This window comes from Adiantum capillus-veneris, chromosome 4 (genome assembly GCF_014529385.1).
Source record: "Adiantum capillus-veneris isolate H3 chromosome 4, ASM1452938v2, whole genome shotgun sequence".
In the NCBI taxonomy this organism is placed as follows: Eukaryota; Viridiplantae; Streptophyta; class Polypodiopsida; order Polypodiales; family Pteridaceae; genus Adiantum; species Adiantum capillus-veneris.
Genome location: NC_140934.1, coordinates 24,888,384 through 24,896,540, shown reverse-complemented (window position 1 = coordinate 24,896,540; position 8,157 = coordinate 24,888,384).

Below are 8,157 nucleotides of genomic sequence, written 5' to 3'. Positions count from 1 at the left end.
TGTTGCATTCTTGGCCCATGATGATCTGATTTCTCAACCACATCAACTTGCTTTTCCTTTTGTTTCAAACCCTCTATAGCATCAGGGGTCGTGGTAGGCTTTGTCTGTGATTCAGTTTGTATCCATTCTCTATTCCGTCTGCTTTTCGTCGACTCTTTGCTCCGAGTGTCCTGCACTTTCCCCTTTCTCTTGTTCTGACCTCTCTGAAACTGCCTCAGCATCCTTGGGCGAGCCGAGGTCTTGGTCTTGTCTTTTATGTGTCTCGTGTTGTCCCTCTGCTTGCGAGAGACTTTTCTCCGTTTTACTTTTTTTAGATTCGTCAGATGATTCTAAATCATCGACGCGTTGCTTCTTTGATTCTTCTTGCTACCTCTGCTCCATCTCTCGCTTGAGCTCATTGTGAATTCTTTGCCGCATGGCACTAGCAATTTCCCATTTCTCTTCAGCTTCCCTCCTCTTTTGTTGCTTGATCCTTTCCAAGGCGTCTGTTTGCCTGCGTTGTCAAAAAATTGGCGGTCTTGCCAGGAAGGCGCCGGGCCTCCAACTGTGAGGATTTGTGGGGAGACTGTGAAGCTTTTCACTTAAGCAAGATTTTCACTTAAGCAAGATTTTCACTTAAGCAAGATTTTCACTTAAGCAAGATTTTCACTTAAGCAAGATTTTCACTTAAGCAAGCTTAGTGTTTGCAGCAAATACATTATGTGTAGCCATTGGAATCTAACACGCAAACACACATATACGCACACGTGAAACCCTCAAAACAAAACAAAGATGAAAACATCAAGGCTCTGATCATATCTAATCAAAGGTAAGATAGAAGGGTTCACTGATGCATTTATAACAGCAAGTCGTTGTGCTGCAAATAGACTGCGAATGGTTCTTTGAAACTGTAACTTAGTGCTTATAAAGATGTAGATATTTGGCCTAGCGATAGGAGTGAGCCGTGTGTACAAGTCTTCTTGGTTCTAGTTATATTAAGAAAGCAAGACCGTTCAACCCCTAGAGGAGAATAAATATGTGCACATCAAAAGAATTAGAGTAGTCTAGTAGTGGCAAAATAAGAGGATGTGGAGAAATAAGAATTTCTTGCAGTCTTTCCGGCCCAAAGAGTAACAAAATTCTCTGTTGGAAGTGGATTTTACGGCTAATACAAAATTTAATTCTAATATGTTGCACAAAATGAAAGGTTTGAGAAGTTACACCATTGGGGTTATTCATCTAAGAAGCTCCGAAAGCAGTCTAACAATGGAGGAAAGAGATAAGAGAGATAACCAACACACAAAGATCCACACAAGCTTAATCCAAAGAAGTGAAGCACACCTCAAGACTTGTGGTATTGTAGCCAACTTGATGAAGTAGCTGATGCGTAGTAGTCCCCAACACCGTTTGCAAGCCACCAACAATGCGTCTTTATTGATGAAAGAAGATTATAGAGTGTATGAGTATTACAAGTGAGGAGATAGAAGGCTTGAGGCATGAAGTAGCAAGATCAAGATGTGTTGGGATGAAATTCAGAGAAAGTTTTCCTCAAGGAGATGGCTAGAAGGTTGAGTGATAGCTTGATAGAGTGGCTTGATTATGGGATTTCTTGATGGTTTGCTTGCTCCCAAGTGAGGGACAAGAGGCTCTATTTATAGGTGAAGTTGCCTCTTGAAGAAGATATTTTCAACGAAATATCCAAGGGATTTGTGTGACAAATGTCTCCCTTTTCAAAATATCTTGAAATTATCTTCAAAGTTTCTAGATCTTTCTCTTCGAGAAATATCTAGAGGTTCTTCTAGATCTTTCTCCAAATTCATAAAAAAATTAAGAGAGAGCTTGTCATACATTATGGATGACATCAAACAAACTCGTAACCACTTTTCTAAGGGATTTTTCTAGTTTCATATAAATCATTCCAAAGTGCACCTACTATGTGTAGAATGACACCTCATGGGGTATACTATGACTAAGGCCACTTTTGGCCATGCTATACATGTCATATGCCACCTAGGATACCTAGTAGATAGGAGGTATGTTTATTAGGCTCATTTCATCATGGGAGACTTCGACTAGATTTTGGCATGCTAAATGGAAGAGGCATATACTTATGCACACTTAAGGTATACACATAAAATCCATAATGTTGTAGGGCTTAGCTTCAGTTCCCACCATGCACGTGCCACGGTACAACATCCACCCCCTCTAAACCTGCACATCCTCCGGTATGTGCCACAGCCAATGTTTGCAGGTTCGACTCTCTTGGAGTTTCTTCTTCTTCATCTTCACTGGGTGATTCCAAGCCTTCATTCTCGCTTACTTAATCAACCGGATGACTATCCTCTCTTCTTTTGAATACCTTGATTCTCTTTCCTGCAATGGGTATCTTTATCTCTGTTCCATCCAATTCAGCCAGAGTGTAAGTGGCATTGTCATGTACGTACTTGACTATATATGGTCCAAACCATCTTTTTGAAACCTTCGCATGACAATATGCTGATTATCAAGACTACTCTCATACACTAAAACCAAATCTCCTTGCTTAATTTCCTTCCTTCTTAGCCTGTGTCGTCTATCAAAGTAGTCCTTGCTTTTCAAATTGGCATTCTTCAATCTTTCTTTTGCAACCTCAATGTCTTCAGGCCTTCTTTCTAGCTATCTTATATGCAAGGCAAGGAGCTCTTCTCTCCTAAGACCGTCTTGCCAAGGTAGCGCATTCCATGTGGGAATGGTCTCTTCAATGAGGATTACAGGATTTTGACCATGCATCAATTTTGCGGGCATGTAGCCAGTTACTGAGTTGTGTGTCGTGCGATCAACCCGTAGAGCATATGGCAATAGTTTTGACCACTCACTAATTCTCCCTTCACAAGCTTTAGCCAAGGATTTGATGATTGATAGATGCCCTCTTTCACTTTTCCCATTTCCTTCTGAATTGTAAGCAGTGCTAACGGAAAGCTTGATTCCTATCCTGGAAAAGAATTCCCTTGATTCCTCGGCATCCAACTCTCGTCTATCTGCAGTTATCTTTCCCACACAACCATAGTGGCAGATTACATCCTCAAGGAGAAATTTACTTACTGCCTCTATAGTCTTTTTCCTTAAAGCTCGCCCTTCAAACTGATTAGTCAAGTCTTCTCTTGCAAGAACCAAGTACCTCATCTGCCAAAGTCCTAAAGGCATGGTGACTAGATCCACAACCCATTTGTAATGCATGGCTAGTGGATAAGTAGGATGTAACCCATCACGATGTCACACATTTAAATACATTTGACATGTAACCCATGTACGATGTCACACATTTAAATACATTTGACATGTTACACATGATTCCACAAAGTGGGATACATCCTTGTACATACCTTTCCACCAATACCTTTCCTTTAGCTTTGAAAAGGTTGCCCACATACCATGGTGTCCAGCCCATAGGTTCTCATGAAACTCCTGCATGAGCTTTACTTGACTCTGTTTGTTACATACTACCCTTTATGGTATAGCACCCTTCTGTTTTGGATGTTTCCATAAGTAACCATCCTGTAGAAAGTACCCATATGATTTTTTGCGTATCCTCTTAAACTCATGCTCAGACCAATCACCCTGTTTTGTTAAAGTACTCAAATAACGACCAATAAGCAACCAATCTCCTTCAAACCAATATTCTAAAAACAACTCAAGTGCACTAGGTGTGCCAACATCATTATCGTCAATATGATTAATGGAGTAGAACCTTGTGCCTACATCTTCACTATCATCTACCATGTCTTGCTCATCCTCATACCTTGCCATTGATAGCATATCCACTACCAGATTGTCTTTTCCTGCAATATGCTTGAACTCAAGATTCAAGGACTTAATGTAGGCAATCCATCTTAGCATGGCAATTTTTGGTGTTGAGCAGCTTGTAATCATTCCAAGGAGTGGTGGACAATCTGTTTCCACAACCACATATGCTCCAATCAAGTACTCCTTTTCACACTTTAGTGTTGTAAACATGCCCCATAGCTCCCGTTTTACCTGTGGGTAGTTCCTTTGTCGAGTACTTAGAACCTTGGCTCCAAACCTTACCACATACCTATGTCCCTCTTCGTCATCCTCCCCTATTGCCCATCCAATTCCTGTCAGACTTGTATCCACTGTCACTATTACTAGCTTTCCACACTCATAGTTTACCTTTCTTAAAGTCAGTGCTTGTTGTAGCAAATCCTTTAGCTTTCTTATAGCCCTTGCTTGTGCATCTCCCCAATGAAACTTTTGGTTTTTCCTTAACACAACTGGTACAAAGATTCTGCTACATGTGCATAATGTCGAGTCCAAGTTAACATAAAACACACATGCACCAAGAAATCTACGAACTTCACTCACAGATATGCATACCTACTTCATCTTTTGAATTGCATCAATTTTTGCTAGATAAGGTCGTGTCCCATTGGAACCACACATGTGCCCAACAATCAACACCTCCTTCACTCCAAACACAGACTTTTGTCCTGAGAGGGTAAGGTTCACCTCTTCCACTCTGGATAGGATCTTGCCACAATCATCTATGTGTTGTGCCACAAAGTTGCGGCACCCCATGGAATCCAAAGCTTCATCTTTATTACTTACTTCACATCCTTTAATAGGAACATCATCAAGAAAGGGCACAGTTACTTGGAGAATAAAGTCACGTAAGACCTTGTTCATACCATTCATCATACGTGCAACCGAATTGGTTACTCCCTATTGTAAGGTACACATCCTTACCAAACCCAATGGCGTCCTCATGGTAGTCATATCCCTGCTTTCCATTGCTAATTGGAACTGATCATATCATGAGTACAAATATACCATAGAATATATTGCCCTTCCTACAAATGCTTCTGCAAACTCATCCACAATTGGCCCTGTACCCATATTCCTGATTGTGACTTTGTTGACCGGCTGCAAATCTTGGATGAAGTGCAAAGCTCCATTCTTCTTTGGTAATGTGAACCGCCTATTTGAGTATGGAGCGCATGAAGGCTCCAAAATACCCATCTTGATCTTATCATTTAGCAGCTCAATTGACTTTGGTAAGTGAGCCTTTGGAACTGATATTGGCCATAAGTTCCAAGGTACATGAGGGATGGTAAAGATCATCATAGGAGCAACAATGGTAGGATCTACACATCCTATCTCATGTGGATCAAATGCAAATGCTTTTCCATGTTTAGATAGCATCTCTTCAAAACATTCCCTTTCAACCTGTGTCAAGAAGTCCTCATTCCCAATCTTAAATTGCTTTAGAGACTCCTTTTTAAACATGTGTCCAATCCCTTTTGGATCTCTAAGACTAGGTTGCAAAGAAGCCTGTTCTAGCTTTTCCTTGCAGTCCTTTGGCAAATGAAGTGCCACTAGTTTTGCCTTCTTTTCTAGAGTCTTGTACTTGGTGTCCACCTTTACTTCATGTTTTTGCTTTCTATCCTCCTGTTCCTTTTGAAATGCCTCAACCACATTGTACATTTCAAGTGAACACACTTTCACTACCTCATTTTGGTCATGCGAAGGATAATCTACTATAGACTACAGATCTTGTCATGTGTCCACAAAAGAAAACTCCTCAAACACATCTGTTATGTTTTCATTGTTACCTAGCAGACCATGCTCTTTCCACTCCTTTTGTAGACTATGTACATGTTTACGGGGACCTCGACTCAAGTTCTCACATTTAGAAAAGAGACATATCCATATTCTGTTAGACCTCCAGAACCTGTACATAAATCCTCCTTATGTGAGAACCTTTCCCTTTTTGTACCATCGTAATCATTCTCTACAATGGTACCTGGCCAAAACCCATTCTCTCTGGATGATCATAAAACTCGTTACTCAATTTGGGCAATGGGCGCTCTCGTAGGCTGTCATGATTTCTTTCATGGTTCACACAGACAATGAGAAATTGAATATCACCTTTTCCATCTTTACTTATTATCCTAGCATAAGCAAAACCATCATCCACAGAACCATCATCCATTACCTTTGTTTCCATTCTAACCCCTACAATGTAGGGTTGTCCAAGGATGAGATCATAAGAAGATGTGTCCTGTACAAAGAAATTCTGCTCTTCCTTTACATCTCCAATAGTCACTTTCACACTTGGACAAGCTGCATATAGCTCACCTGATGAATTGTTTGCTACCTTAACCATCCATCCATGACCTGTGTCCATTGGTAATTTGCACTTGTTGAATAAGCTCTTTGACATTATGTTTATTTCTGAGCCATGGTCAATCAAGGCAACAAATGGCTCTTCAAGATCACCCACCTTGAACATTGTCTCTGTCGCTTGAACATTGTCTCTATCGTAGCTCTTGCCCAATGATTCCTGGAAAAGTGAATTCTTGGAATGGCTTCATACTCCTCATCTCCATTTGAAAATTGTACTTGCTTTGTTCTTCCATAAGAATGGTAGTACCCTATGACATCCTCATCATGCTCTCTGTCTTCCACCTGTATTACTTGTATCTTTAAGCTTTCTCCTTCATATTGTGGGCGAATGGTGTCAACAAGAGTTTGTATTTTCCTCTTGATATATCAATGATCTCCTCGTGAAACTCGTGCTTGGCTATGCCAAGAACCTCTCCCAAGGTAAACTCTATTTTGCTATTAAAAATTATTTCTTCTAGAACTTTCTTTTAAGTCTATAGCAGCCTCAATATCAGACTGTAAATTATAAGTTGGGGTTTTAGGCTTACCTTTTGATGACTCCTTTTTCCTTCCAGTTGTACTTTCTTCCATAGTCGCTTCAGGTGGGGGTGCTTCCTGTGTCGGAGGCGCTCGAGGAGGTATTGTGTTGCTTCTTCTAGTAACTCTTTTTGATGGTCCTTCGTCACCACTCTCCCGCCTGTGCTTTTCTTCCACAAAAACTTTGTTGTTTTGACATTTTGCAATATAGGCATGCATTGACAAGGAGTCCACAGGGTCATTCCATCCTATTTCTAGACGAATACAAACACGTGCTTCATGTAGGACATCTCTTATAAGCTTTCCTTTCCTTGCTAGCTCCGTAGCACTTGGCCACAGCTTACCATTTTCTTTAAAACTCCTCAATGGTTCAATCTTGACTGTATAAGTAGATTCCTCGGATGCAGAGATGGCATGGGTAGTGGCCATATCATCTACCAGACTCTACATTCCGCCTTTCCCAAAGTTAGTCCTTAAGGGTAAACTTGTCTCCCTTAAGTGAATCTTCCCATCCTTGAAGAACACAAGATCTTTTCTCAAAGCTGTCACATTCTCTCCTAGCATGCTCTGTGCTATCACACCATATGCATCTATGAACAAAACCTTCTTTAGGTTGTTGTTTTTCCCTTGAAGATGGTGCCAATGGTTGCCCCTTCTCTTCAATCTTTGTAAGTTTTACTTTTAAATCCCTCATACCTTTCACAAGCTCATCTACTACAGCGTCATCAACTTTTGGGAGTATAAAGGAAGAAGGCTTTACCATCTTTTCAGAAGCTGCGGAGGTAGATGGTGCACTACCAACAACCATCTTATCCCGTCTCCTTTGCCGCTTGGCAAGTAATGAAACAACAGCTTCAACTTCGTTCCAATCTGTCTTCAATCCCTAATCAGCATCTTTGTCCTCAAGAAGTAGATTTTAACTGCTCCTGGATATCCTTTCCTGTTGCTTGTAGGAAGAGCTCTGCCTTTTTTGAGTCGAGTGTGGCCTTCTCTGTCCTTGTGAGTTGAGCATATCATCGCTCAAACTCCCTGAGTATCTCTATTGGAGAGAGATCCTCCTTCGGCTTGGCTACCCACTCCAGGAAAGTTCTCTTTGTTACTCTCTTAGAGTCCTCCATGAAATACTCCTCCTTCGTTTCTAGCTTGAACTCCTCCCAATTTCTTCCATGATCATTCCTGATTCCTCTCACATGCTCTCTAATCTTGGGAGTCACAACAAGATCAAAGCTTTGGAGAATCTCATCTTCTGGCACACGATGCAACTCCATCTCCTTTATATAGCCACGAAGATACTTTCTCACATATTTCCCATTAAACTGATCCATTTTGTGCACCACTGCTTGAATAGCTTTGTTTGCTGACACTTCTCGTCTTTCTGTAGCATGTTGTTGTTGCATAAACAAGGCAAATGCTTCAAACATTTTCATTGTAGCGGGATCAAAACGCATACCTTGTTGCTGCGGATGATGATCACCCATG